The sequence below is a fragment of the Macaca fascicularis genome, chromosome 13, assembly GCF_037993035.2.
Source record: "Macaca fascicularis isolate 582-1 chromosome 13, T2T-MFA8v1.1".
Taxonomy (NCBI): Eukaryota; Metazoa; Chordata; class Mammalia; order Primates; family Cercopithecidae; genus Macaca; species Macaca fascicularis.
The window spans coordinates 9339970-9366458 of record NC_088387.1 but is presented as its reverse complement, the minus strand read 5'-3'; the positions used below and the strand labels follow the sequence as shown (position 1 = coordinate 9366458).

General features: G+C 43.6%; 2 long non-coding RNA genes across 5 annotated transcripts in view; one reads left to right on the top strand and one right to left on the bottom strand.

Annotated features, from left to right (window-relative positions):
* Positions 1–18250, bottom strand: part of LOC141408311 (uncharacterized) — a 33200-nt gene extending 14950 nt beyond the window's left edge. Inside the window, exons 1-2 of one of the 2 annotated variants that reach the window (XR_012422004.1) lie at positions 18176–18250; positions 17415–17525 (exon numbers count right to left, since the gene is read on the bottom strand). This is a non-coding gene — a long non-coding RNA (uncharacterized lncRNA). Of the gene's footprint in view, positions 1–17414; positions 17551–18175 lie in introns of those variants that run through there. The other variant, XR_012422003.1, reaches the window with a different exon arrangement.
* The window catches only part of LOC141408309 (uncharacterized), a 163441-nt gene that overhangs the window by 120997 nt on the left and 15955 nt on the right, over positions 1–26489 (top strand). The window lies entirely within an intron of this gene.

The window sequence follows — 26489 nt, the reverse complement described above, 5'->3', positions numbered from 1 at the left end:
AATGGAGCCTCAGTGACAGCTGGACTGTAACCTCATGAGAGATTTTGAATCAGAGGCACCCAGGTAAGCCACGCCCAGACTCCTGAACCATAGGAACCATGAGATAATAATCTGCTAAGCACTGGGTTCATTTCTTACCCAGCAAGAAGTGACAAATACACTTGTTCATCACTGCATCTAAGCACCTATCCTAATGTTTGGCACAGAGTAGGCTCTTGATAAATCTAGTTAAATAGATAATGTATAAATTAAGGGATTATCTAATCATAAGCTCTCAGGCTCTCTTAAATCTTGAGCTCTTTGTTATTAAAATGAGTTATATTTATCTTTAAATGAGAAGTAGACGGTCTTCTGCGTTAGAGTATCTTATAAACTCTAAGGGATGGCACAAATATTAAAATTGTTTCATCATGTTCATCATGTATGTTTGCTGTATGTTTAAGAAGTGATCTGAGGGCACCGATGGTTTTATTTTCTATGAAGGGCCACCCTTGCTGGAGATGCGTACAGCATATCATATTGCTTACTTTAAATACTTCACAGTCAACCATGGATGTGAAGTGTGTGTTCACCTTTGCTTTAAAGGACATCCTAGGAATGGCAATCAGCATCTAAAAGAACCTAAGCAGAACCCACACCTCAGGGGTGAGGAGTTATAAGGTGAAAGATTTTCACCAGGAACCCACACTCCAAAGGAAGTGCTTCAAATATCATTCTCTAAATGTGCCCTGGAGAGTCCAACCATTTGCATCCGAGATGTTAGAAACAACCTCTCACTAGGACCGGGCGCGGTGGCTCACGCCTGTAATCCCAGAATTTTGGGAGGTCGAGGTGGGTGGAGCACAAGGTCAGGAGTTCGAGACCAGCCTGGCCAATATGGTGAAACCCCCGTGTCTACTAAAAATACAAAAAAGTTAGCCAGGCTTGGTGGCGCATGCCTGTAATCCCAGCTAATCGGGAGGCTGAGGCAGGAGAATTGCTTGAACCCGGGAGGCAGAGGTTGCAGTAAGCCAAGATTGCGCCACTACACTCCAGCCTGGGTGACACAGCGAGACTCCGTCTCCAAAAAAAAAAAAAACAACCTCTCACTGATGAAATAAACGGCAGTGAAGATCAGTGGTTGGCTTAAGGGATTTGGGGATCCTCACTACCCTTATGTCTGTAAGGAGCTGGTGTAGTTTTGGCCCAGTCCCCACTAGAGGAGGCCTGCCAGGCTGCCACAGACACCACTGTGTGGGCCACGGAGCCAGCCTTTCATTCAGAGTGCAAGACAGAGTGGGACTTCCCTAAACTTCTCAGAGTGGGTCCCCATGATTCTTTTTTCATTCGTGTGGCATAATTTTGCCAGAGACTTGCTCTGTGTGTAACAAAGGGTTGTGGGGCGGGAGACGAATAGCATTTATCTACCTTCAATTCATGGCCACTACTCAAATTCAGCTGAACAACCTGATGTGGTTGAACCTCTCAGTTGTCTCAGGCTAGCTCACAAAAGCAAGTATCCGTAGGCGCTTCCTGAACTTCAGGACTTACCGTGGCCACATTGTCTGCTACCTGAAACAGGGCACTCGGTCAAAACTCAGAAAGACCAATACAATTACTATTTAATTAATCCGATTTGCCTTAGGTCTCCCCAAATGGAGAGTTCTGATGGGAATCAATTTGCTAGAAATAACTCAGGTCTCCAGGCTCTTGCCATGCCTTCGTGCAGGTCTCCAGCTTGTCACAAGCGTGACCTTCTGAGTGATCCTGTGCTACCTCACATGCCCAGCTGTGTCTGCTGCTGCCTATGAATATAGGTCCTGCAGGCACCTGTGAGGCCTTCAGGGCTCCACAGAGAGGTTGGCAGACTGTCCTTGCTCCCCGCAACTCTTTGTCACCTTCTGTCACTCTAGCCCTGAAATATCCCTGCTTTTACCACGGTCTCAGGGAGTCTTTCCCAGATTGCAGCTTGTGCCAATGGCACACCGACTGTCAGGGTCAGATCTTCTCCTTGCAGGGAGACGGGACAGGAGATAAATACTGTCTCTTTCCCTTTTCTCTCTACATCCCCTTCTGCAGGGAACATCATGCTATCACCCTCTCCCTCCTCCTCCTGCTAAAGCAAAAGTCCCTAAGCCGTCTGGTTCTGAGTCAGCCAGTCTTCCAACTGCCAGACACACCAGATATACCCACACCCTCACCACGGACACTGACAGGCTCCAGCTGGGATCTTGGCTACTTAATTAATGTAATTTCATAGCAATACTTTAAAAACATCAGGTCCAAGAGGGCTCTTGGTTGGGCGAAGATAGGGAATTTTCCCCCTACTCTGTCCTCATGAAAAAAGAAGTCTCACTCCTCAGTTTCTTCCTCCAGCTCTCACAGTCTTGGCTTCTGCAGCTTGGGAAGAAATGATCAGCTCCTATCCTAGATCAACCCGGCAGAGGAGCTGGAAGGTGGAGGGGATGTTTTCCTGGCAAATGTAAGAACATGCAGAAAGTGGCACTAAGATTTTACATCAACAATTAGTCCTCTGTTGAGTTAACAAGTGGATTAACACCATTTATAAGTATGAACCCAAGAATGTCCTGGAAAACATCCTCTCCAAGATGTATTGGGATGGAGCCGTGAGAACAGATGAACAAATTCTGGCCAACAGACCGGATATTCTGTTGTCTGACACACTTAATAAAACAGAGATGCTTACTGATATTGCTTTCTTACTAAATAGAAATATCCCGAGAACATATGCGGAGAATAGAAATAAGTATGTGGCTTTGACAGAGAGTTGGAAAGAAAACAGAACGTGAGAGACAATAGAAAAGCCAACTGCCTTTTCTATATCTTCCAGGGGTTCCCCAGATCCAGCAACTGGACATTCACTTTGAATGAGCCTCCCCTAAAAGGCAAAAGCTATGTATACTTCTATGTTGTTATTTTTTTTTTTCGTTTTAACAATAGATAATCAAATGTGCTTAGCTTTTGTTTATTTTCAAAGTATATACAGAGCCATTCATCCCAATAACAAGAATGTAAAAATAACGATGTGAAGATATATCAGGCTCTATATTGAGGGTGCATAGGTAGGGGTACATTTTCTGTGTGTGTGTTATACTTCAATGGAAAGGTTTTAAAAATGCCAGTGCTGAAGATCGTAGCTCTCGTCTCGGCCTTGGTGAACCAACCTTATTCACATACGTTTTCCTGAGTGCTCTGTCTGGTGTTAAATCCCACAGCAGAGCCTTTGATTGCGCGATTCCTGGACCAAGTGGCGACTTCAGCACTGGCCACCTGAGTCTTCTGATAGACCTGCATTTTGAGCTCTGATAGACACAGAGGATGATGTCGGGAACATTAAGACTGTTACCCCAGGGCCTTCGTCAGTGCCCAAGCCTCTGCCTTTCACCTGAGAAGGAATTTCCAAACTGCCTGATGAGGGAGAAAACCATGTCCGTGGTCCCAACAGAGTCCAGAGGACCCCCTGAGAATCTGGATAGGAATCCAGAAGATGTGCCAGAAAAGACCCACAGATGATACCCTGGGATGCAAAAGGAAGACTCCTTCAACACCAGCGAAGGGATATATGTAATCCTGCAAGAAGCCAGCTGAGGATTCTATTCTTTAAAAAAAAAAACAAAAAACAAAAAACAAACCCAACAGGCCCTTGTCTGCATGGCCTGTCACAGCCACAAGCGCTGCCATTGGCTGCGGGCTGGAGAACAAGGCCCAACAAAGCTGCCTTTCAATTGCCCTGCATCCAAGTGGTTTGCAATCCTGTGGCTATTTAGTCAGTAAGCCCACTACGTTCTTCTTTGCAATCTAGGTAAATGAAATAAAAACACGCATCTTGAGAGTAATAATTCAAGCAGTATGAAAATTTATTGGGTTGAAAAAGTCTGGAGATGAGTAATGCTTGAACACATTCCAGAATCTTCTGTCTGAAGCAAACCCAGACTGATCCGCAAGGTGACAGTGGCATTGGCACGGTGAATGTCGCACACCTCAGAGTCAGAAGGGAGCTGACATCATGGCATCCTCATCCCGTGGGGTCGCACAGGGCTGCTCACTGCCATGTGTGCTCACCCTGGCAGGCAAGAGGCATCCCCAGCAAAACCAGTAGCCGCCCATGGATGCCCAACCTGTCATGTTGTGCATATGACCTGGGTTGTGCTCAATGTTCAGGCTTGGAGCACCCTTACATAGAAATAAAATAAGAGAAAATAAGAAAATAAGTAAAGTACACATCTTGAGTCTTGTCTTCAAACCCTAAAGATAAGAGAGAAAAAGTGGCTCTTTGGAAATGTGAAAGAGAAAATAGTCAAGCTACTCAGGTATTGAATCTGAGCAGATTATCTTTATCCATCTGTTAGCAACTCCTGTGCCGCTCCCTGCCCCTCCACACACACCACATAGGGATTTTTTTAAGCATGCTTTTAAATGGTGCTCAACAGTTTTGGGGTTGGAAATGCAAAGAGCAAGCAAGAGTAGAAGCAGAGCTGGCTTCCGTGAGGGTGCAGAGGCCAGTGATGCCGGTGAGTCATATCAGCTATGATGGAGGCTTCCCCAGCCCCAAACTCCCTCCTTCCCTCTTCCTTTGTTTATTCAAGAAACACTTGTCAAGCACCTCCTACAATGCCTAGATTCCGTGCTTGATGCTTGCCTGACCAGCATGAACAAACTCGGCACTGCTCTGTGCAGTGATAGCAATCAAACACGCTGCTCCGAATCCCTGGAGGATATGGCTCCCATGACTGCACCCAGGGTGCTGGAGGCAGAGAGGGCCTGTGAGGCTCCAGGTTTGGGCCTGTGGGTGGCGTGAACACCCAAAGAGCTATCAACAGGTGTGTTGCAGTCAGAGGTACACTTTTATTGATAGGCTTGATTTCAGGATAAAGACTTTTTGAAAATTGGCTCTTAAATTTTTAATATAATATTATTATATATCAGCTTGTATTTGCTTATTTATTTACACAACATAACTTTTCCGTGTCACTTACAGCTTCTCCCCCTCTCTCCCATCTCTCTCTCTGCCGAGACCACTTGTTTGGGTCTGGGGTAGGTGGAGTTTCCTGAATCAGCTTTTCATGCTTCCAAGTCTTGGATGGCTCCTCTCTTTGCAGTTGTCCTTTCTCTTCCACGTCTTTTCCTCCACTCTCCTCCTTATCTTTGTTTTTCAACTTGACTTGAAACACTCATGGATAAACGCATGCTTTTCATTTTCTCTGTGTCAGGGGTAATGTAGGGCTTTCTAAGTCCTCAAAGCCAGCCATGAACCTGCTGGGAGATGCTCTTCTCCCAGGCTTTCAGGACATGGTTCCCACCACACTTCTCTTCCCAACGTGCAGCTTTATGTTCCACTCTGCTGTTCCACTCTGTCCGCTGCCTGGGTCATCACAGGCAGCATCTCCCTTTCAGCACATCCCTTGCAATGTCTTATGACTGTTTGTGGCCATGGAGCCCTTTTTTTTTTTTTTTTTTTTGAGACGGAGTCTCGCTCTGTTGCCCAGGCTGGAGGGCAGTGGTGTGATCTCAGCTCACTGCAACCTCCGCCTTCCAGTTCAAGCAATTCTCCCTGCCTCGGCCTCCCGAGTAGCCGGGATTACAGGTGCCTGCCACCACACCAAGCTATTTTTTTTTTTTTTTTGGTACTTTTTAGTAGAGACAGGGTTTCGCCATATTGGCCAGGCTGGTCTTGAACTCCTGACCTCAGGTGATCCGCCTGCCTTGGCCTCCCAAAGTGCTGAGATTACAGGTGTGAGCCATGGTGCCTGGCCCGTGTATCACATTTTGACCATACAGTTGTCCCTCAGCATCCATGGGCATTTGGGTCCAGGACCCTTTGGGCTATGAAAATCCTTGAATACTCAAGTCTCTGATATAAAATTACCAGTTTTGTGTGTATGACCTACTCACATCTTCCCGTATACTTTAAATCGTCTCTAGGTTACTTATAATACCTAATACAATGTAAATACTATGTCAGTAGTTGTTATACTGTATTTTTAAATTTGTATTTTTTTATTGTTGTATTTATTTTTTGTTGTTATTTTTTTCTTTCTTTTTCTCCTGAGCATTTTACATCCATAGTTGACTTAATCCGTGGATGTGGAATCCATGGATACAGAGGACCGACTGTATACAGTTATCCTCTTTCTTAAAGTCAACTTACTCTCATTTTGCAAAAACTCCAACTATTTGTTAAACTCTCAGTAAATTTGAAACCATTCTTCCATGTGGAGAGCTTTATGATCTCCTTCAAGTACAATAGTAAAATTAGCTAACCGTTTTGGAGTACTTACTATGTCTTTAGAAGCTTACTAAGCACTTCACCGTCACAATAGTTGATATATCATCTCTCAATTGACTCTCACATTAGTCCTATGAGGTAGGTATTGCTATTTTACAGATGAGTGAAATAAGACCTGGAGAGTTTGTGCGATCTGCCTGTAGTTGCATGGCTGTCAGTGGAATAAGGAGAATGCAAAGGCACGTTGAGTGGAGGAAAAGAGAATTCAGACATAGCATTTCTTTCCTTTCCGCTTAATTTACAGAGTAGAGAAGACGCTGCTTGTAGATATTTTGCTTTTCTAAGTCTTAGGGGAGCCAAAGGGAGCTATAACAATCACCGTTGCCCAAACTTGACCTTCATTTGACCCCAGGGAAAGTTGAGCAGCCCAAAGAAGACATGGGCTGAAGAGCTTGAACCTCATAAAGAACCCCAAGCCCCTCTATCGTACCCCATTTTTAGTGCTTGAGTCTGTCATAAGGGCTACCATATTTTCCTCAGATACTTAATTATCACCAAAGCCAAGTTGTTGGTTGATCATAATGTGATTTTTAGACCATCTATATAATAACAAAAATGATGAAATGGTGAAAAATTCAGTCAAGTGCTTGGTTGAACCTTTTTTTTTCCTTGTTTATGTAATGTCCAATAAAGCCAAATCTAATTTTTTACAGAATGAGTTGGGCCCACATTTTTCTGTAAAAATAGATTTTCAGGGAAAATGGGAAATTGACAATTTCCCTAAGAATTATATATGAAGAAGTGCTCTCTTGTATTTGAATAATGACAAGAGATTAGGCATTCCTGCATGCTTTTTCCCCCTTATTAATGAATTAGAATCCACAATTGATTTAAAATTAAATAAAATTCGCATAAGCATCAGTCACGTCTTCATTACCAGTCACTTGCGCTTTGTAAAACTGGATTTCCATTTAAATGGCTTCATGTCAAAATGGGAGTTGACTGTGGCTGTGGGGAGCCCAGCTGGGAGGCAACCTGACCTGGCCCAGCCCGCAGCCAGTGCCCTGGCACAGGCAGCTGTGAGGGGCACAGCCAGACATGGGCAGAGGCTGACGGGCAGGCACAGACACAGAGGGCCATGACCAGCCGGAACAGGGGCAGCAGGAAGCACCAAGTGAGACTCCTGGATCACGGGCACCTTAGAGCTTCATCTCATGACACTGGCTTCTTACAGTAACACACACATCCCTTGGTTGGCATTGAAGGAGTCTTCCTTTTGTGTCCCAGGGTACCATCTGTGGGTCTTTTCTGGCATATCTTCTGGATTCCCATCCAGATTCTTAGGATCCTCTGGACCGTTGAGACCATGGACATGGTTTTCTCTCTCATCAGGCAGTTTGGAAATTCTTTCTCAGGTGAAAGGCAGAGGCTTGGGTGCCGACTAAGGCCCTGGGGTAACTGTCTTAAGGAATTTTGGCCTCATGATTCACTAGTTGAATTGAAAATGTGAGAACACAATGTTACACAATTAATTTTATTTCTTAATTCTGGTGCTGTTTTCAAGAAGTGACAGATTTCAGAATAACTAAATAATTTCTAGTGTCACTTTTTTCTCCCAATATTAGTATCTCAAGTGAAACCTGGTATTTTGAGACTTTTCATCACCCATCTGGTTCTCTAGGAATCTTTAAAAAGTGCAAGTACTTAAAAAAGAAAAGAGTAAGAAAGAAAGAAAGAAAGAAAGAAAGAGAATTGTTTTAAAATATACACGTATGTCCATCTTGCCTAAGTATTTTCTAGTATTATCAGCAGGACACAATTTACTATGCATCATTATCTACTCTTATGAAATAATTTAAATATTTTAGCATAATTGATGTCTCCATGCATTGCCTAGCTTAAGGATTGATTCTTAACATTCTTTGCTGTAGACCACTGGAAAATCATTAATGAAACCATATTTAAAGTGGATTTAAATAAACCTGAGTGGTTTCCCAGCTGGGAGACAGGGTAATCTTCTGCACTCTTGCTCGAATAGAGTTGATCTCAGCTTCTCCTACTCTGCTTATATATCATTAGATCATAGAGGATCATGAGGTCACAGCGATGAGTGAAGACAGTGGGAGATTCCTCAGCTGCTCCTTTCCCCTTGGACAAGGTGGTCATGTGCTCTTGAAAATTCACTCATCTTTCTTCTACAATTCTTTACTTCTTACTCATAATGATTGTACTCTCTCATCTTCTCATCCAGAACTATTTCTACAAAATTATCACTGTTTTACCATGTTATAAACCTGTGTGAAGATATGAGTTCTGAATCTTGGTTTCTTTTTTCTCTTCTTTTTAAACTTTGCTTCTAGAGATGTCCTCATCCCAAAGCATTTTCATCAATGACAGCCCCAGAAAGTGAACCATCCATGTCTGGGGGTACTCATGTACGTTGCTGCAAAGATCCTGAATAAAATATTAGCAAAAAGAAATGGCAGGGTACACTTGAAAAAGACCAAATGGACTTCACCTCAGAAGGAAATAATAGTTTAATATTAAGAAATCTATTCATGCAATTTGCCATATTAATAAATTAATCACCAATCATTTGTTAACCTGAACAAGTACTGAAATGTGTCTTAATAAAGACAATATCCAATCCTGACTTCTAGAAACCTTTCTATAATAGGTCCAGGTGTATACATTCTTAACATGATAAAATCACACACACACATGCACACACACACGCACACACTCACACATTCATTCCAGTATCGGTATCATAGTATCATGCTTTATAGTAAAACCCTACAAGAGAAGTGTTTCTACTAAAGTCAATAGCAAGTCAAGGGCCCCCGTTATCACCAGTATTATTTAAAATTGTTCTAGAAGTACTAGTCAAAGTAATTAAAATAACAAAATAAGAAATATAAATAGTAGAAAGAAGGAGGCAAAATTTTTATTACTTGCAGATTATGTAATAGGATTGTATACCTGGAAAATTCCGTAAGGATTAAACCAAGCCTTAGCCAAAAGCAAAAGGAATAGATAGCTACTTCAAAAAATAGTAACAATAATAGCTTCTTATTCTGCAAATATAAGACAGGAGAAAAAAGCAGAGGCAACATCCATTTATTTGCTCAATGCTTTTTTACTTGAGAAGCTCCTTTGTGCCAAGCCCTAGGGACAGAGCTAAAATAGGAGAGTAGTTATTCTCCAATCAGTTGCTTTGTAATTAAAGGAAATAAGCAATACACTAAAAAGCAAATACACAAGGATACACAAGGCTTTTCAGGCAGTGGCAAATGCTGTGAAGGAATTCAGGAGAATAAGCGGTGGGATGCTGGAATTAGAAAGGTTAGGGACAGATGGTTGAGGAAGTCCTGCATTCTCTCTCTCTTTTTTTTTTTTTTTTTTGAGACGGAGTCTCGCTCTGTCGCCCAGGCTGGAGTGCAGTGGCCGGATCTCAGCTCACTGTAAGCTCCGCCTCCCGGGTTCACGCCATTCTCCTGCCTCAGCCTCCCGAGTAGCTGGGACTACAGGCGCCCGCCATCTCGCCCGGCTAGTTTTTTGTATTTTTTAGTAGAGACGGGGTTTCACCGTGTTAGCCAGGATGGTCTCGATCTCCTGACCTCGTGATCCCCCCCGTCTCGGCCTCCCAAAGTGCTGGGATTACAGGCTTGAGCCACCGCGCCCGGCCGGAAGTCCTGCATTCTCTAGAGTGGCCCAGGAAAGCCTCTCCTAGAAGGTGGAATAGGAGCTGAGATGTAATGGATGAGAAGTATCCACTCATGCAAAGAGTCAGAGGAAGGCGGAGAAGCAAGCACAAAGGAAACAGCGAAAGATCTGTGGAACAGGAGCTTGGCATGTTAGAGAGATGGGGGAAAGAGCTAGGATGACGAGGAGGGGCTGGGGCAGGATCCCACAGGATGCCTGCTAGGTCTTTTTTCGCGTGCAGTATGCCACCGAAGGTCTGGAAGGTAGGGGTGTTGGTATGATTTTGTGGACTGCTGAGAAAGCCAACCCTGGCAGATATGCAGAAAATAGATTGTCGAAAGTATTGGTGGAAAGCTGTGGCCCAGATGAGAGAGAGAGAGAGAGAGAGAGAGAGAGAGATGGCGGTGGGGTGGTGACAGGTTTGACGTATACTTCAGATGCGGAAAGAACTACCAGTACTTGCTAACAGATAGATGTGGAGAACGAGGAGGAGGAGAAATGAGGAGAAGGAGAAATTGATGTGGAGAATGAGGAGGAGGAGTAATTCAGAGATTCCATTCACAATAGAAAAACAAACAAAAACACGACATGCCTAAGAATAAATTACACAGGCAATGTCCAAAATCTATATGGAGAAAACTAAAAATCTGCTGAAGGACTTAAAAAAAATCGCATAATGGAGAAACAACTTTGCTGGGACAGGGCAGATATCGACAGGTTGAAGAAGTCAGTCCTTCCCAGCGCAATCCCAATAGAAGTTCCTGTTTTAATGCCACCAAAAGGACACCAAGGTTTATCTGGAAGAATAAACATTTATTTGGGATTAACCAGGACAATTCTAGAAGGAGAAAAGAAGAGCAACAACAGAAAATAATCTCTACCAGACACTAAAATGCACCATAAAACTGCAATAATAAACACTGGGAGACATTGTACAGGGACAGGAATTAACAAGCAGATTAATAGATCCAATGGACAGTCTAGAAATAAACCCAGCTACTGATCCATTGTCTGTATTATAAAAAGGGCATTCCATGCAGAAAAGCAGGGGTATTACATGCAGATTGTGAACTAGTCAACTAGCCCTTCAAAAAAATAAAAGTGGTTCTCTGTTTTACTTCTCATGAAAATAAATTCAAATGGGTCAAAGATGCAACAGGAAAAAAATGAATATGCTCTATTTCTATAATCTTAAAGTGAGGAAGACCTTTCTATGCATCAAACAAAAATTAGAAGCTGTTTGAGGAATGATTGCCAACTAGAACTGCATGAATATAGAAAATTGTTTGTATGCCAATGAAGCAAGCAAGCAAGCCAACCAAAAACTCTTCCGTCTATTTGTTCATGACTTTCAAAGGCTATCACCAGCCAAACATGTTCCCATTGCTGTGGGTTGAAATGTGTCCCCTCAAAAGGTATGTTCAAGTCCAAACCCCCAAAACCTGAGAATGTGACCACATTTGGAAACAGGATCTTTGCAGATGCAATCAAGTTAAGATGGTCATACTGAATTAGAGTGGGCCCTAATCCAAGAACCAGTGTCTTTATAAGAGAGTATTTTGGACACAGACACACACAGAGGGAAGATGGCGTCCTGCAGAGGAAAGCAGAAATTGGAGCAATGAAGTTATAAGCTAAGGAGGCTGAGGATCGCTGGAAGCCATTAGAAACTAGAAAAGAGGGCTGGAACACATTCCCTCTTAAAACCTTAGAGGCGTGGCCCTGCCAATGCCTTGATTTTGAACTTCTGGCTTGCAGAATACATTTCTGTTGTTTTAAACCATGCAGTTTGTGGTAATTTGTTATAGCAACCCCAGAAAACGAATACACACATTAATGTCTAATAAGACACTGAACTTAACTTTGTTAAAACAAAACTCTTCTTCAGTTCCATATTAATATATGTGTAAGTAAAATCTGACATACCATTCAGCAGACAGTTACAGTAGTTAACCCTGGAGGGTAAGAATAAGGGGACTTCCACTATATGCATAAAGTGGAAGTATGCAGTTTATAAAATAGTCTACGTACTAAATGCTATGGTCTATTTAAAAAATTGCATGTGTTACTCTTATAATAGAATGAAATTTTAAAAGAAAGAAAATAGGTAGTAGAAGTCTGCCATGATGCTATGAGTGGGATCCAACAAAATCAATTGTGTGAGATGAAAGGTCATGTTATTGAGCTAACAGACCAGGATGCACATGAGCAGCCAGCCAGCGAGGAGTTCCAGGTGTCCAGATGCTCATTTCCAAATCCATCCTCATCCCAGTTGGACCTTGTTGCTGCGATGGTGGTTGTCTGTGCTGGTTAAATACCCATGGGGTTGATACCGGGTCTTGGGGCTGGCTAGCATCTCTGGAATAACGGCTCCATTTCCTACGTGTTTCATGAGCTCACTGGGAAGCCTGGCCTTGGGAATTCAGCAGACCCAGAGACCCACTCTCTGCCTTTCTCTTCCCAAACTGCATAATTCACCTGCCTGGTCTCATCCCCTCCACGCCCCTCTCTTGCACCCCAGGTACCACAGCCTTAAGGGCTTCAGCCTTGGAGGGCTTGGAATGTGTAAAGGACAGGAACTGATATACATCATCCTATATACCAGACGTGTAAAGGTCAGGAACTGATGTGCCTCAGTATACATTTGAATTTGCCTTTCTACAGGGTGTATTAAAGAAGTGTGGTGCCATATCATAGATTACACCACGATTTAGATAAGGAACACTATAAATGATGTTATTATATCCTACATGACTCAAAGCCCGAGTCTCACCATCCTAATGTTTTCATATTCTTGTTTGAGATTCACGTTTCACAGATTATTGGTTATTAACTGGATTCATTCCACTGGATTGCCCTTTACAGTACATACTCATTAATACTTTATTTCTTGATCTTTTGGTTGATTTTTTTATGTAAATACGAACTCACATTTCCAGGACTTTTTGCTATACCCATTTCACTCCTACTTTATGTACACTTTACTGTGGCCCTGTTGGTGACATATGATAGACTATACTGTAATAGGTTCAGATGAACTAAAGGTACATCATTTGATCACCTAAGAAGGTTTTAATGGTTCACTCTCTGATAATTAGCTCTAAGTAGTTGACCCTCCAACCGTTCCCCACAGCTGCAGAGGAGACGGTGCCACTTAATGTGCTACTTTGGGCTACCTAAAATATTGCAAATCCAATTGCTGGCAACTTGCTCTTCTCCTGATGGAAATTCCGGCTTTGTGATGCTTTGCAAATGCTTCATCTCCACAGTACCTACCATGAAAGTTCTGTTTCATACTCTAGGCCCTCTGGAACCTTCCCCATCTCGGAAAACTAAGTCCATTCAGCTAAGAATCTGAATCTTACCTATGACTTCCAATCATTCCAACTCACCTTGGCCTTTCCTTGAGCAAGGAAAGGAACTTGCTGGTCATTCAGCAGACCAACTTGAGTGAGTATCATAGCAAAATCAGAACCAAATCTTAATATAGCTGATGTATGTACAAGCCAAAGAATGAAAAGGCCATCTTCCTGGCAGAACTCGTAGAGCCTCTTAACTCCCGCAGACAAACGTTTTTCTAACAGAAAGGTTATAGGAAGGAGAGGCTGAATTTATTAACCGTCTCCTTGTCCTGCCACTGCCTGACTTCCTTTGGGCTCACCAGACAATGTTTAGGCGCCAGACACGTATGCCTGGTGCCATTTGCGTGTCTGTGTTAAAGTTGACTTAATTAGGAGAGTTTACCTCAAATAAATGCTTAAATGAATTCTCTTAGTGGTGTAACGTTTTGTCTACTGCCTATTGCTGTGCCTTGTGGCTGAAACAGAACAGCACATATGAAGCATGCAGCAGCTCTGAAGTCATGTTTACACGCATTGATGTGCAGTAGGAAAAGAAAATGGGACTAGGGTCAGGTGAACTCCTGTAGGATAAATAGAGATAAATAATTCAGATTCTCATTATGATAGAGCCATATAGCACCGGTGCATGGGAGCACCCTGCCTTTGTACAAATTGGTATGCAGTGGCTGTTCAGAAGCCATAGCATGTAATCTAGCATTAATATTAACATAAATCAGAGGCAGGAATTAGCAATATTTCTAAAGTCTTATAGGATAACTGAATTCACACTATATTGTTTAGTCCTCCTGGGCATTTTAGTAATTGTGTAATAGAAATGTTGAGGTAGTTGAGATATTCTTTATATTACACTATGAAAGGATCTCTAACACAATGTCTTTAGCAGACAGTTTTGATAGAACGCGTTGAACAAAAAGAAATATGCCTATTTTGGTAATATGGGTATGTTTCATTAGCTCAGCCTGCAGCGATATGACATTACATTCTAAAAGGAATACAATTAATAACAATGAGAGATTTTGAGCTCTCACAGTGTCGCTGGAGGAACTAAGCGCGATGTCAGGGCAATTAAGCGGAGGCCCTGGATTACCTTTGTCTGCACACCCTTAACATCACCCTGTCTCAATGTGGTGAATAGTTATTTCTTTAGTGGAGAATTTGTAATTTATTTTGATGTTTCTTATAATTCAGACCACCATTATAAAAATGTTTTTTTCTCCCTTTTTTTCTCAGGTGAGAAAAAAATCATTAAACATAACTAGCTAGTAGAAATTAACATTTCTTCAGATTGCCATAGCTGCCATTTTTTTTTTTTTTTTTTTTTTTTTTGCTATAAGGGAATGAATGACTGCAAGGGAGATGCACACAGTCACTGCTGGGAATTCGACTGACCACTACTCTCCTATCGGTATAGCAGAACGGTGGGAAACCACCCCAAAGCGTGTACCGTCCACATGTTCTATAAGAGCAATCCAGGGGAAAAAGTTGTACTTTGAGACTATTAAAATAATCAGCCAGGGTATTATTTTATTCAGTGTTAACCTTTATGTTTTATGTTAAGTGACAGTGAAGGTTCTGGAACACGGGGATTCCCCAGAGTCTCGGGAGTTGAGATTTCTTTGATCTCTAAAGAGGCTTCATTCCACTCTGCAATGCCGAAATGCTCTTACTCCCTCTTCACTGGTCAGTTTTAATAGGTGCAACAAAAGATAAAATATTTTAAAACATGAAAACTCTGGTTTTTAAAAACAGATGATGAAGAGACTGGCTTAAAAATCCCCCTTCTGAGTGTCCTATTTGCTTCACACTTTCGGAGTCGTGGCTCTGTTGGGCAAGGAGAAGGTTGCAGGTAATAGGGAGTGATGGGAGAGGGGGCGAGAGAGGGAAGAGAGGGAGAGATAGGGAGAGGGAGGTAGGAGAAGAGAAAGAGGGAGGGAGCTTTGCCAATCATTCCTGACTCCCCAAATTTCCCCTGATGGACTCTTCCTGGTGAACATCTACAGTCTGTAAGCAGGTGTCTAGAAATGTTGCTGCTGAGTCTAAGCCTTGGGGCATTAATACGCAACTCCATTTCCACTCATGAGTAATGTATTAAAATTTTGTAGCTAATAAATTCTTAATCTGAGAAGCTCCAGGTTATTTCTTACTTACACAGTGACTTGGTTAATGGAACACCAACCTGGCCATGGCTCTGGCTGCCTGTTATTTTCTGTACTGTTTTCCCAAGGTTTTCAAATGCAGTCAGCTCCACTGCTAACTCCCTCTGCCTGTGACCACTGCTTAGTTCCTGCATATATGCAGAAGCACACACCTCTTCAGACAATTAAATCACACCAAACTGCTCGGGGACTGGAGACCTGCGAGTGTTATGTGAGCAGTCCCCCTCCCCTGCTAAGTATTATTGACAAATCCATCAAGGGCAGTGATGCATTGGTTTCCACCTTACCTAGAAGGACACTAGGGCAACGGTGACATGCTGTCACCGTGGTAACTGCGGCTGAAGTGAACAGCCTGTTAGGATAGGTGACCTCTGTTGGCAGTGCGCCTAGAGATGTAGCACTCACCCGGCTGCCGTGTCATGGGGACCCCAAGGAGCAGCTCAGTGCCCTCAAATTGATTCATTAGGCCCTAAACATATCGATCGCTCCAATTTGCAGGAATTTATTATATTGATATTGGACTGATTAACATTTTGTGCCAGACTGGTTCGATATGTGCTTGTAACAGCTTTTAATGATTAATTGACTTTTATGATTCCATCTCAGGGCTGTCAGTGAGCTGTGAACTGTGGGCAGGCTCGCTCCTGGGTTGTCTCTCCAGTGGCACAGGGCAGTGATTGAATACCTAGGAAATTAGTGTCCTTGCTGTCTCATTTTATGAAAGATAAATGCTATGACATTTAATGCAGACCTTAATTTAGAACAGAACTAAGCAGATCATTTTGCAATTTAATCATAAACAGGTAAATATCAAAACTTCTTTAGCATTTTACAAGTTAAGCACCCAGAAAACAGAGGTAAAGTGGAGCAGGCAACCAGGGGAGACAGCAAGAGGTAAAATAACATAATATGGGCAGGAACTGCACAGCATTTTAATAATCATGTAATTTATTAGGGCCAACATCCGAGCCCATTTTTCAGTCCAGAATATACTGCTCTCATTCACTCGGTAGTGAGCCGAGGGTGTGCCACTTGGCACGGGCTGAAAAGTTAGCATTTACCTTCCTGGCCACAGGCAGCCCTGCAATATTGCCCGGTGAGTCAAGGAAAATACATTGATTTGCCACAAAAGTAAACAGCAGAATAAGGGACAGGCTCTAGTTTAATATGGGCCCCTGACATGTAATAAGGGGAATATCACATTCAGTATGGTTTACGTGTTACCTAAAACAACCATAAACATTATGAAAAGATGACAGGAGAAGATGAGATTTTATTGTGCTCGCTAACAACAGTGAGAGAAGAGTAGGAAGACTGGGGGCTGTCAACTGACACCTTCTCGCATTCATATTTAAAGCGTATTTTCTTCCTCTCATTTTAATTAAAAGACTTAAGTTAGGGGGAAACTGTCTAAACATCATGTCAAATTATTCATGTTTGTACATATAAGGAATAAAATGGAATGGTTCTCCTGCTCACGGTTCTTCTTTCTTCTTTACCATTCCATATTTTTCCATGTCGCTGTGCAGCATAAGGACGCCTTCACTTGATCTGCAAGGGTCAGTTGTTAAACTGTCACCGAAACATGGGCAGTATACATCGTTTATGGCCCTTGACTGAGATACACTCACACCATAGCATTTTTATTTTATCCAGCCCTCCACTGGTGAGAAGAATTGGAGGTCACCCAGTCTCCCATCATAGTGTCACTAGAAACTCTATCTTGCTGCTCTGCCCATTTTCAACAAAGGCCTAGGCCACCTCCCTCCCTCCCCCAATGTGTAGACAAGCTACCTGACATCGTCTCCATTTCAATTTGGAACTATGGCATCTTGTGATTCTTGCGATCCTGGAGAGGAGGATTTAAGTGGGCTCCCTGCTGTGTGCTTCTCCACTTAGACACACACGCACAAGGGCAGTCTTCGAATGTGTGTATTTCACCTGCGTGGTCGGGAGTGCCCTCACCTCAAGTCTGTCTTTTGCCACGGGCCTTGCTGGGCATCCATTGCTGTTGACCAAGCATGACATCGCGGTCCCCTCCCTGTTCAGCGCCCAAAGTGTAGATACGACGAGAACCTGGAAAGCCTCAAAGTGGTGGAAATTGAGAAAGCACAAACATAATTGCTTTTGTTGGATCACAGTCCTGAACAGCAAAAGACATTTTAAGCATCTGCCCTTCCTTTGATTGGTTCTACATCCTCTCTCTTTTTGGCTACTGTTCATTATTCTGCATTATATTCATTACCGAGAAATCTTCTCCAAGCCAGTATTTGCATTTGGATTCATTTGGAAAGATGACTTGGATTCAGGGTATTAATCTGATCCGGCCCCACACAAACCCATAATAGACTATGACACATCACATATAGATAAATTCTATAGAGAGAGCTGTGTTTCAGGCTTAAGGATCTGATCCTGTCTATTGTGCCAGAAATGCCATATCCTCAGGCACAGAGGGGAAAAATGGATCTCTTTCTAGTTTCTCTCCTTCACCGGAAAGGGGAAAGGAAAGAAGCAGGGCTGTCCCGAAGCTCTGCTCTGGGCTCACACTGTACTCATGCTGCCGCCCCGGAGTTCCTCTGTGGGTGTGGAAACACACACACCCAGGCACACCAGGCACTCACAACCCACGCTGCCCATCCGTCGCTTATGTGTTGGTTCTGTGAATTTTCCTGTGTCAGGGAGGAGTCATCCTTTTGAGTGTCTCAGTGGCACTTCATGCTCACCATGCTCCTTGGATTAGAATTCAGATTTCTTCCTTTGGTCATATCTTATTGGTTTCATCTCACTGGCATTCACTCTAGAGGGAGAATTTTCAGGAGTCACTGAATACTCTCTGGCCTCCTTCCTTCCAATCACTAATCGAATAACTTTCTGTATCTATTTTGTCTTCTGGTTCTGCTGTCAGATACCTGTCATACTATTAGCAGGAATTCCATGAAAAATTAAACAGGAAAAAAAAATGTTGATTCCCCAAAGTGGACTACTGGAATACATTCTTTCCTTATCCTGTGGTAACAGCCTTCAAAATGCTTACCTTTTAGTAAGCATTTTAACTCAGGCAGAAAAAGGTACAAAAAGAATGGGAAGTGATCTTACTCTGAATCTGGCATCTAAGGAAAATATTCAAAAATTCAAGCAGAAAAATTCAAAGTGTCTTATTTTTTAAAAACACTTTTTATCTGTACATTTTGTTAGTAAGGCTTACCAAAGGACCACTATGGTATGCTTTACTTCATAATCATAAAATATGACTGTCTTTAATTAACTCTTTATATGTAATAGAACCTCAGTACCAAATATTTTACATTTTTGACACTAGAATTTCTATTCTACACGGGAATTTTACTTAACAGTTATTGCCATTAAACTTGACAGCATAATTGATCACACTGGCTTGAAGACTTATTTTATTTTATTCTATAATCATATTTTTGTGCCTCTAATCTAAATAATAATATCCCCAGGAAAAGGTATGTTCATTTAAGCATCTTAGTTCAGGCTGCTATGACAAAGCATTATAGACTGGGTGATGTACAAACAGCAGAAATGTATTTCTCACAGTTCTGGAAGCCAGAAGTCTGAAATCAGAGGACCAGCATGGCTGGGACCTGGTGAGGTGCTCCTTCCGGGCTACAGACTGCCTACCTCTCCATGTGTCCTCAGTGGGTGGAGAGAGATGGAGCTGGCTCTCCACCTTCTTCTTAAGCGGGCACTAATCCCATTCACAACATTCTTGAAGCCTCCACCCTTGTGACTATCATCTCCCAAAAGCCCCACTTCCAAATTTCATTACACTGGGGATTTGATTTCAACACAGGAATTCTGGGGGGACAAGAACATTCAGTCCCTCATATCACTTAGGAAAACAATTTTTTCTCAGATATTTCAGTAGCCACATGAGTTGTGGTTTTGAACCCAGCCAAGCTTATCTCTTAATCTATCTTCATAAGGCCCTAGAAAGAAAGCCTGTATTGGCCTCCACGTGTTGGTCTTTGAAGGGATACTGAAATGTCGTATCCACCCAGCATTTCCAAATATCTAAACCTTGGTTGAAATGCATATAAACATCTGGTTTGAGGTGCAGTCTCACTTTTTATCTAAACATTTCAGCAGTGTGCAGACAAAAAGACTGACTTCTGAGTCATCACTGACTGATTCTCCATTCCTTTCCAGCATTGATGAATGCTTTGCCTGAGAGCAGGGGTATCTGTGTTCCCCGCATGGGGTTGGGGTTCATCCTGGGCCTTGGAGTGGGAGTTTGCGCCACTCACCACTAAGTGGGCTTGTGAGCTGGCTGGCAGTGCTCCTGGGGATTGGCTGCGTGGGCTGTAGGAGGAGGAGGCTTTGTCCCCTTCCTTCTTCTCCCTATTCCAGGTGGGAAGGTAAAAATGGATGAGCAAAGGGATGCTCTGTTTTCCTTTCTCCCAGGTGTGGCTCTACCAAAATGAACAATTCCTAAACACCTGCCAGGGTTGGGGAGCAGAGACCCGGGTCTCCAGTTCTGGGTGGAAGGGCTCCGGGCAGCTTCTGTAGGAATAAAGACTCAGTACAACTGAGGGTCTGGTTCTTCATTCTGACTCTTACTAGCTGTGTGATCTTCGGCAGCTTACTTTATGCTGCTGGCTTCTCCTTCTTTAGCCCTAAAGTCAGGTCCTTTCAACTCTAAAATGCAACGCCAACCTTGGCATCTCACTCCTGATCTGAGGTTAACTCCCCTTCCCAATTCCTCTACTCCTGGACTATCAGGTATTCCTGACACAGGTGTGCTGGGATTTTAATGGTAAGCTTGTAAGGAGAGAGGAGGAAACTGGACTATTTAGGGCAGGGATTCAAAGGTGCAATGCAAATTTAGGACTGCCCCTGAAAAAGGGCATCCAACAGCCAGAGTCCCTTGATTTGAAGCTCCGAGGACCAATCTGTGTTGCACCCATGTCAAGAGGCCTGACCTGGTGACCCAAGCAGGCATCCGGATCCCACAGATGAAGGGAACACCGCTGTGGGATATGAGACCATCGTGATCCCACATCGGTCCATCTTCACTCAAACAGGCTTCTCCAGGAGATGCTGGGTGCAGGTGTCAGCACTCAGGCTTCACCCAGTTTCGATGAGGGAATGAGGAGAAAGGGACTGGGAAGTGGAGTGTCATGAGGAAACTGAGCAGAGGGGATGGTCTGGCTGCAAGCCAGGCTCTCAGCCACATGATTCAGCCGCACAACCTCAGCCTTTCCTAAAGATGCCTCGTGTGCTACTCGTGGATGAGGTTGTGAGGGGATTTTAGAAACCTACTTAAAATAGAGTTATTACAAAAGTATGGGGGAACAATGCAGGTGTTAGAACTGGGCTGAACTTTGAAAGATGCCGTATTATCTCATGGAAACTCCCTCACAAGCTTCTAGGGTTTCAGGAATTTTTGGCTTAGGATCCTGCAGGGCTCTTTAGTTCATCTGGAATTAGATCCCAGTCTGGCCTTAAGTCCACGTCCTTTGGATTGCACCAGGTGGCCTGGGGGTGCAGGTGGCTGGGGCCCTCATTCCCCCAAGACACAGGGATGAGAGCAGAAGGTCCATGCAGGGACCGCCACCCAGCCAGGTTTGGGTCTAACAGGTATGGGGATGAGAGGGCCAAGCAACACACAACTAGATACTCTGGAGTCCTTCCGGCTTCCTTGGAGCTGGGAGGAAGCTTCCAGCACCACACCCTTTTACTCAATCCTGCCTTATTCTTGGATCCTAAACCCTGGTCTCCACATTTGAGTTCCTGCTCCCTGCCGCTCAGGCTTCCCAGTGCTGACTGCCCAGCTAACCAGCCCTTGTGTGCTGAAACAGAGTCCCTGGTCATCTGCCCCAGCTGCCCACCTGCAGGGCAGTGCTGGCCCTTCTTGGAGATGACTCTAGAAGCTTCCTGGAGAGAACTCATGCTCCCTAGGGCTAGCTGGCCTTCAGCCCATGGCCTTCTAAGTCAGATGCTTCTTTGCTCGATTATGCCCATTTCTGACCCAGCAAACAAATCCTAAGTAGTTACACAAATGCTCCAAACTCCCAGATGAACAAACTTTCTCTTCAATATTTTATCCAATAGACCCAACGATTACCTCTGAGGTTAAATAGAAAAACTGCGGCGTAGGAAGTGGAAAGTAACATAAGTAGCAGCAGGAATAGGGTGCAGAATTATTTCTCATTTGCGTTTGTTTGTCTCTTGTGGCTCTTCTGTTTTTCACTGTGTTTGGATCTCTGGGAATAAATTTTTCAAATTGCATGTTAATTACTGCATTTGTGGCTTCCGTAGTATCAGACACTTTCAGGAAATATTACAGTTATAATTTCTAGATTAATAAAACTGGAGACAAAGTTGACCCAGTAGACATAATTTACTGTACTTTTCAGAAAGCTTCTGATAAGGTCCTTCCTAAAAGGCTATTAAGGAAAATAAACAGCCATAAGGTAGAAAGCAAAGTCCTGTAAATTACAGCATCCAAAGGAACTGAACCAGGTGAAGAGAGTTGCAGAGCTTGCTTGTATTTTGTTGTTTACCTAAAATATGTGGGCAACTGGTAGTGAAGATTTTTTAAAAATACCCCTCAAGTTTCCATCAAGCTTGATTGGCTTTGAAATTGTCAGGCCCCTGTAGAGAAATAAACACAGCAAAGGCTTTGAGGACTGCTCAGTACAAAAAGGTGCAGCTGTCTGTGAAGTATGGACGACGCTTGAGGGATAGGGCCAGTGAGAAAACACACACACACACACACACACACACACACACACACACACCCCTGCGCACACACATGGTGAAGATGCCCCAGTCTGGGCTCGGAGGTCTGATTTATTTGGATTTTTTGTAAAGCTCTAGATAAAATCCCTCAGGAAAACAGTACAGTGAAGGAAAAGATGAGCACATGCATAGAAAAAAAGAGAGAACACCAGGCCCAGAAAATAGACAAGGCGGCCCTAGGGGAGACCTGGGAGCTCCCTGCTTGTTCACACCCCTGTGGGTGCAGGGAGCAGGGCTGAGTCTGAGTCTCCAGAACAACACGGGAGAAAGACCAGCTCCCCTTAGCATGTCTATATTGTAGGGTCGTTTATAATGATCTCTATGCAGATTTTTTGGACAGTGTGCTTTTCACTGAAATAGCGATGATCTTGGTAAGGGAACTCTTACTATCTGTTTCTTTTGAACTCTGTCCTGAAAGGCACAGCCTGGCTACCAGTTGACTCCATGGGGCGCCTGGGTCAGGAGGTGACCACACAGCTCAGGTGGACTAATCCCCTTTCCTCACCCCATGGTGGATGCAGACCCAGCACTCGTGAAGGCTTCAGGGGAGGAAGAGGGAGCATGAGCTGAACTGTTAGGCGCAGACCCGTCACCCATGGGGCTGTGACCAGGAACCCTCCGGAACTCACCATCTTGGTTTTTTTCACCTATAAATGGAAGTTCTTGTCAGCATATATCTCACAGGAATCATAGGAAAAAGCTTAACTAATGCTTTCATATAACAATGTGGAAGCAGTTTTTAAAGGCAGACCATTAGATTAAAATGGTATGTCAGTGTGGTCAATGCAGAAAAAGGCCATTCTACATAAAATTCTTAATTTAATAGTGATAATGCCTAACATTTGCTGTGCAACAGCTACAGCTTGTGTGCGATGCATATTTGATCCCGTTTAATCCTCACAGAGACTTTCACAAAACCCCACTGGACACACAAGGACACTGAGGCACAGAGAGGCTGAGGAATGGGCCAAGCCCATGAAGCTGACTAGCAGAACCAGGATCTTAACCGCAACAGCCAAATTCTGAGGCCCATTGGCTCACCCTTCATCCTGCCATATTTATGTAATTTCATACAATATGGTGTGTACGTAGCTATGCCATAGGAGTGAACACGATTGAAGCACCTACTTGTACTTAGTACAAACCCCTTGGCGTGCACTGCATCTTTTTTTTTGTTTTTGTTTTTGAGATGGAGTTTCACTCCTGTTACCTAGGCTGGAGTGCAGTGGTGCAATCTCGGCTCACTGCAACTTCCACCTCCCAGGTTCAAGCAATTCTCCTGCCTCAGCCTCCTGAGTAGCTGGGATTATAGGCACCTGCTACCACACCCAGCTCATTTTTTGTATTTTTAGTAGAAGCAGGGTTTCGCCATGTTGGGCAGGCTGGTCTCCAACTCCTGACCTCAGGTGATCCGCCCGCCTCAGCCTCCCAAAGCGCTGGGATTACAGGCCTGAGCCACTGAGCCCAGCTGCATCTTTTAATCATCATCCAACTCAGTGAAGTCAGTGCAATCACCATCCTCACTGAAAACAATGCAGCATCTGTATAGATAGTTCTGGTCCAAGACATTTCTTTTCCTTAGGTAGGTCAACCATTGCCCTCTGCAGATACCCGGAGACTGCTTCCTTTCCCTTGTGCGGCCACAGAACCCAGTGGTGGGTTTTGCCTTCTCCGCAGTCCAAAGAGCTGATCCAAGTAGCTCATTGCTCAGGACACTGGCCCAGGCTTTTTCAAGGTGACATCCAGACCCACGTTGAGCACAAGAGGAAGCTGGCCCAATGACAAGGGACCCGTCACACTGGGGACCGTCCTCACCATTGGAGAGTTTCTTTTCTTTTCTTTTTTTTTTTTTTTTGAGATGGAGTCTCGCTGTGTCTCCCAGGCTGGAGTGCAGTGGGCGATCTCGGCTCACTGCAAGCTCCGCCTCCCGAGTTCACGCCATTCTCCCACCTCAGCCTCCGAGTAGCTGGGACTACAGGCCCCGCCACCTCGCCCGGCTAGTTTTTTGTATTTTTAGTAGAGACGGGGTTTCACCATGTTAGCCAGGATGGTCTCGATCTCCTGACCTCGTGATCCACCCGCCTCGGCCTCCCAAAGTGCTGAGATTACAGGCTTGAGCCACCGCGCCCGGCCCACCATTGGAGAGTTTCTAACTCATCTTTGTCAACCTGTGTTTGTTTTGTTTTCAGAAGAATGTTAGCTGGGGCCCTGAGCACACCATTGAGTGACTGAGTGACTCGGAGGGTTCTGAAATTCTAACTTTATGCTCATGCACATGAAAATGGTATACACACACACACACACACACACACACACACATATATGTTGCTAATCGTCCATAAAACTTCATTTTGCAGAGCTGCCCTCTCCTTACACATTTGGGGTTTTCTGTGAATAAGCCTGCTGGTCGAATCTAGTGAAATAACACGAATGCCCTTGGCCAACCCCTGAGTCGAATTGTACAGGCCTTGGTACAGGTAAGCCTCTCAAAGAGAGCTGTCCTCTTCAGTCTTCTTACTCACCTTCCATCCTCTGAATCTAAAGCATGAATCCCCATCTAAAGCATGAATCTAAAGCATGAAGCCCCAGTGGCTCACATCTGTAATCCCAGCACTTTGAGAGAATGAGGCCAGAAGAGCATTGAAGCCTAGGAGTTTCAAACCAGGCAATTCAAAGGGGAACAAATTGAGACTCTCTCTGTCTCTCTGTCTGTCTTTCTCTGTCTCTCTGTCTCTCTGCCTCTCTCTCTCTCTATATATATATATATACACACACATATATATATGTACATATAAGATCAGCCAGGCATGGTGTGTGTGCCAGGCATGGTGGCACACACTTGTAGTCCCAGCTACTCGGGAGGCCGAGGCAGGAGGATTGCCTGAGTCCGGGAGGTTGAGGCTGCAGTAAGCTGTGATCACACCACCGCACTCCAGCCTGGGTGACAGAGTGAGACTCTGTCTCAAAATAAATAAATAAGGATGAATATCTCACATGGTCACATGTTCATGACTGAGATTGTTAAATACTAAAATGACTCAGTTGCTTGAAAGCTGCAGCTTCTCACTAATTCTGCCACTAACGAAGTGAATAAGCCTGAGGGCGTCATCCCGGGGCAATGCAGTTGGCTGTCCTTGTCCCACATGGAGGCCAACAGATATTCCCATACTCTTGCTCTCTCTGTGATGGGCCATCTTCACCGCAGGACAAAATCATGGAGTTAGAAAGTATGACTCACTCTCTCCCATCCTGTCACTTGATAGGTGAAGGGTGCCTGGCCAGCAGTGTGCAGAAGGTTCAGGGCATGCTGCTCAGGTCTCCAGGTCTTCCCCTCAGGCACGGTGTCCAGCTCACATCATCAGGGGGTTTGATCAGAGCCAGGTGTGCGCTTGTGTCGCCTGATGGAAAAATTTTGCTACAAATTATCTCCCTGTTTATACCTCAAGAATGTTGCTTCTTCAGTGAGCTATAAGCATAATGCACTTTAGGCTGTGTCTGAATAATGTATTTCTCCAACCAAGAAGCAAAAACTCAGATGGTTTGTGCCATATTTTTGTATATTTAGAAACAGCTGGGTGATTGACTGGATTTTTAATTTTTCACAGGAATGTTTGATGTCGGGGAGACTGCGCCTTTAAAATCCTCTGAGGAAAGAAGATTTCTATAAAAGTTTTCTCCTATAAATATTTTATGTTTCATTGAATTACTATGAACAGAAATTCGGTGATGGAAGAGATGTGCCTTCTCTGCCCCCACACCAACCAAAGGCCCATTTCCAAACTCATGGCCGCGCTCTGCCACCTAGGAACCTGCCCATCTAATCCCCTCTTCAGGATTCAGTCGCCTTCAAACCCTTCTATCACATTTTAGAATTACTCTTCTGATTGATTTGTGCTATCTGGCTGCTGTGATTTTGAATAAACAAGCCTGAATATTTGGTCAAAATGTTTAAGTCACCTGGGTTGCAAAAAGTACAGCAAGACTGATTTCGTGATTTGCACATAATAGACACCCAATATATATTCATTAGGTATATATTCTACCAATATTAAATATTTATTAATTTTAATATACTAAAATATTAACATATAATTACTGTATGTTATCTAGTAATAAAATATTGATATAAATGAATGTATAATTAAGAATATAAAATATATTAAATTGAATGATATCCCTCAAGGCTGATATATACGGGTAAATAAAATGATCTGATTCAAAGAGCTACAAGACCCTGGATGGAAAGAGGAGCTAATGTTTACTGAATAT